Genomic DNA, 5,291 nt, shown 5'->3' on the forward strand with positions numbered 1-5,291 from the left:
CTCTGCTCCTCATCTCTGGAACTCCCTCCCCCCAGACCTCCGTAACTCTGATTCAATACAACTGTTCAAATCCAAACTCAAAACTCATCTGTTTAAACTGGCATACTCACTGTAATATTTCACACTGCTTTTTATTATTATTTTATGCATCCTTTAATTTATGAGTGTATTTATTGATTTGTTTTATTCTTGTGTTTTATCCTGTAAGGTGACCTTGAGTGTCAAGAAAGGCGCCCACAAATAAAATGTGTTATTATTATTATTATTATTATTATTATTACAACATTTTCTAACATGTACTATATGGCACATGCTTTTCATAGTTCTCACACTTAAAATCTCCAGATTTAATTTTCCTCTCAGATTATCTTCCCCTTCATGGTTAAAAAACATTTTTTGCATGTAGTTGAGTAGTAAATTATTTCTAGCTTTACTCATTGTTATTGTGGTAACTCTACCACTTCACTGAATTTTAGTGTTTTTTTTTACTTCCAAAATAGTAGATTTGTTTCCTATGTCCAACTCTGCAGACAGCTCTGACTGCTTGTTTGTGATATATGTGTGTGTGTGTGTGTAATTCTGGTGTATATATAACTGTTGCAGAGGACTCTTGTGTTCACCAAAGCTCAACACAATAATTCAAATATGGAACAATCAGTGAACAGTACAGAATGTGCTTTTTTTCCAAAAAGGTTTAGATTTAGTCAGAGCTTCAATATTTCTTAACATTTGTGTCTGAACAAGCTTGATATGTGACTTCCAGCATATTCTGTGGTTGATAATCACACCAAGAAATTTGTAATTATATTCAGTTATTACCTCCCCTAGTTTTACTGGTCTCCCAGTATTTGTACAGTTTCCAAATATAATTTTTGTTTAATTTAAAATAACTGAAAGTTTATTTCTATCAAACCACCTTTGTTTCCTTATTTCCTGTGGGATTTTTCTCAGCATCTGCTGCGAGTCTTCTCCAGTACATAGAATACTGGTATTATCTGCAAACAGGACATGTTTCAATGTATCAGAAACTTTCCAAATATCATTTATGTAGAGATTAAGGAGATTTGGTCCCAACACTGATCCCTGGGGGACTTCACAAACTATGTCCAAACAATCTGTCGTGTTCACCAATCATCACATACTGTTGCCTTGTTATTAAATAGCTCTGAATCCATGTCAGCACACAACCCCTCGTATCCCATAACGCTCCAATTTATTCATCAAGCACCATGATCAATATTGTCGAAGGCTTTTCTGAAGTCAATAAATACTGCTGCTTCAGATAGTTTCTGATCTATACAGTTAGTTATTTCCTCTATTAAATGCATATTGTCAACAATGCTGATCTGTTGTTTCTGAGTCCGTACGGACAATCTGATCAGATATTATGTTTGTCAACAAATTTATCCAGTCTTTTTATAAATGACTTTACTAGGCTTTTAGAAACCTGTGAAAGCAATGAAACGGGCCTGTAGTTTGTCTCCTGCTTTGAACTTTTATTTATTTGGAAACATTCCTGTTTGAAACAATAAACTGCAGATGTGTGTTAATGGTTTAAAAATTCCAGAATGACCTTTCTGAGTTTTGCCATGTCAGTTTCATTCCAGTTTGTTCGTCCCTTACTTTTGCATTAACTTACGATATTTACTATCCCATTTTCTTCAACCTTACCATCCAGAGGGAAGTTTGCTTCCTTCTGGACCTACATCCCCAGTAAGGCTGCAACTAATGACTATTCTGATAAAACAACTAGTCGACCAATCGGATTTTGTGTCTTGTAATTATTAAATGGCTGTTATTTCACCTTCAGCTTTGAAATCTTGCATGAGGTTGTTATGCAAGTCCAACTTTAAATGTTTGAACTTTGTAGACGTACTTCCGTGGTACGCAAGGTTTACAAATCTGACATGTATTTAATTTTTTTTGTAAGTTTAACGTGAAGTTATTTCAGACTTTTGAAGGGTTCTGTCGCCATTCTATTCCCCTGTCGGCCGCCATATTTTTCCCCTTGCGGACTTTATTGTGCATGTGCAACTCTCAGCAGAGATAAGGAAGAAGACGATGTCTCACTCTGTAGGGGTTTTTTTTTTTTTTTGCCAATAATAATTGACAGGTAAATTAGTTGTCGACTATTTTCATTGTCAACTATTGTCAGCAACGTTGAATAATCGTTGCAGCCCTAATCCCCAGACCACTCTTCTTCCCCACTCTCTCTCTCTCTCACACACACACACATGTGTATGTGTGTGTGAGAGACAGTTGATTTGCAAAGTCATGTTTCAAGTCAAGGTCAAGGTCCCAGGGATTTGGGAGGTGTGCACGTCATATGGGGTGTAGCTGGGGGGGCACCCAAGTGGTTTCCTTGGCTACAACCTGTGGGGAGTCGTCTCTCAGTTTTAATTCCACTTAGACTTCAAAACACAAGAAACACAACACACAAACAACTTCTGGGGGAGCGTGCCATGTAGTGCATGGAGGGTGGGGCTGCTCAGGTGCCCTCACTCCCAGCACAATGTGGTCACTGCTCCTCAGTTTTAATTACAAACAACAGACGCATCACAAACAGTCATGAGCGGGGAGGGTGGAGGCAATGGGGACCTCTCACCCACCTGTTCCCTGGAGTGCGGCCGGGGCTGTGCAGGGGGAGGTGGTTGCCCCAGGGGTCAGGACCCAGAGAGTAACTGCTGAACAAGAGATTACTGCAATGAGAGCTAGAGGGTTAACTGAGCTTGGTACTCAGCTCCAGATAGGGACCTCTGGGAGGTCCGGTGTTTCCTTTCATCCATCCAACTAGAAAAGAAGAAAAAGAAGAAGCTTGGCTCCTATCTGGTATAACAGTTCAAAGTTCAAAAACTGTGAGAGCCCCAAAAAAGAGTTACCAGGCCAGAGCAGGCAGGTACAAAAACTCCTGGGAGACAGAATTCAGGTCAACAGGCCGATGAGGACTGCAAAGATCCAGGAGGATCCTCTGACCACCTGGCAGAAAGCAGCAGAGACTCCTGCACATCTAGGGAGCAACACAGGTGGAGAGTCAGAGCAGGGATGCTCACAGAGATTTTTTTTAGGGGTGACCATATGGTGGCCAGAGAAAATAGCAGGGTGGACAAAGGTTAAGTCAATGATGCATAACTACAAGGGGAGGGACCAAATTCAGCTAAGGGGTCTGGGGGCATGCCCCCCCAGAACAAAATGTAAACATTGTAGATTAAAATGCATTAATCTGGTGCACTCAAAGCAAAATCTCAATACTTTGCCCCTCATTCTACAAAACCAAAAACTGAAATTTACCTTCAGGGGCCTTAAAATTTGGATTGTTGGAATTAGACTAATGGGCTCGACACATGGGAGGCAACCAATGATAGCGACAGACGAAACTCATCGCAACCTTAATGAAACGTACACATGGGACACGACAAACAGCAGTGACGGCAGCAGTGCCTTGGATCGCACTTTTCTCCAAGAAATGTGATTGGTTATGATATTGGTGGGGATTTTGACTTTTTCAAGCCAGCCCATGACGTAACAAAATATGACAGATCGAGAGTCAGAAGATTTTGCACGAATTGACAAAAAATCTTGCTTTTTACTGTAAAAAAGAAAGACAACCCTGGGTTCATCACAGTTTACAAAATAGGAAACAGCATCATGGATATCATCATTTGATGGACGTCAAGGCTGATCCAGATAAATCCAGAGCCTACGTTCGGACTAATTCACTCTGGTGCCACTCGGCTGCCTTTTATTCAGCTAAAATATTCTTCCATGTTCAAAGTGTTTGCACACTGCGCCGTCTAGCCTGCTCTCATTGGTCAGTCCATTAAGCCCCTCGCTGGTTGGCTGTAATGCCAGGCGACAGCAACAATAATTAAACATTTTTCTATTTTCTTGTGTCGCGTCGCCCCGTGTGCATGTCTACATGAACGAGCGCAACATATCGCATGCACAAATTTCGCCTGTCACTTGCCTGGAGGAGGGCAGTGATTTTCGCCTCAATACGCAGGTTCCGTAGGAAATGATGGAGAAGGAATGACGTCGCCTCCCGTGTGTCGAGCCCATAAGCCTTCCTGGATTGCAAAAATAATTCAAGTATTGTGGATATTGTGTGCTTCCAAAATATATTGGGAGGGACATTATGGGCACATCTGAACATTAAGTAGGACTTGTTCCTCTCAATGTATGTGGCGACTACAGCGTTGAACTACAAACAACCTTATTGAACATCAGCACACTGACTCTTCTCTCCATTAGATTGTACATTTATTATCAATTTGCATTTATTTACATTCTCATGTGTTTATTTCATCGATATTTGTGACCAAAGACAAAATTACAGGGACAAAATGGCAAGAGAGGCCAAAAATTTACTCAATCACTCACTCACTCACTCACTCACTCACTCACTCAGGGATCTGTGTGACCAACAAGCAGTAAACATGGAAATTATTATACTCCAACCACTTATGAATGGAGAACCACTTGTAGTTGAAGCCCTGTCTCCTGTTGTTGTACACGGTCCGAGGGTAAACCTTTAGATATGGCTGTTTTGGTCCATCTGCTCGTGACTGGGACATGTCTAGAAAAACAGAGAAAAGTCGTCATTATTATAAAAATATAATGACAGGACCTTCTTTCAGAACAGATCTTCTAAACATCAATTCTACCACCAGGAAAACATCATCCTCACCTGCTGGTCCATGAGCAGGTCCACTACCTGGAGGCCTGGGCTGGTTGGGATCCAGCTGTTCTGAGCCCTCTACTGTAAAAGATATCGATCCTCATAAACAGAGCCTGCTGTTTCTATAAGATGATTTAGTCTCTGAGTGTTACTACAGCCCCAAGATTACAACATCAGGATATCATTTTTAACTATTACTATTCATCCCCAAAGGAGAAATTCTTGTCAACACAGCACTACACTCTCAATATTACACTATAGCTAAAGCTGGAGTAATAAACAAATAACAGTTATGGAAGAAGCACAAGGACGGTAATATTACACTCCAAGAAAAGCTCTAGGATTCGATCAACTCTGTGATATTGTTCTGAGAAATAAATCTAGTATAACTGACGTCCGCAGAAGTCAGGGAAACATTTGCGGTTGGCTTAAGTTGCCTTCAGGTGTAGCCACAGTGTCATTCGCTCTGATTCTTTCTCTGGCTGACTAGCATTTGCTCTGTGCTGCTCTCCTGTAACTGTCTGTCTCTTAGAGAAGAAGGAGGCAATATCTTTGGAAGACTTTCTCTTCATTGTCTGCAAAATGACATAATGTTAGCACACAGTGACTAATTAAA

The sequence above is a fragment of the Melanotaenia boesemani genome, chromosome 3 (assembly GCF_017639745.1).
Source record: "Melanotaenia boesemani isolate fMelBoe1 chromosome 3, fMelBoe1.pri, whole genome shotgun sequence".
Lineage (NCBI taxonomy): Eukaryota > Metazoa > Chordata > Actinopteri > Atheriniformes > Melanotaeniidae > Melanotaenia > Melanotaenia boesemani.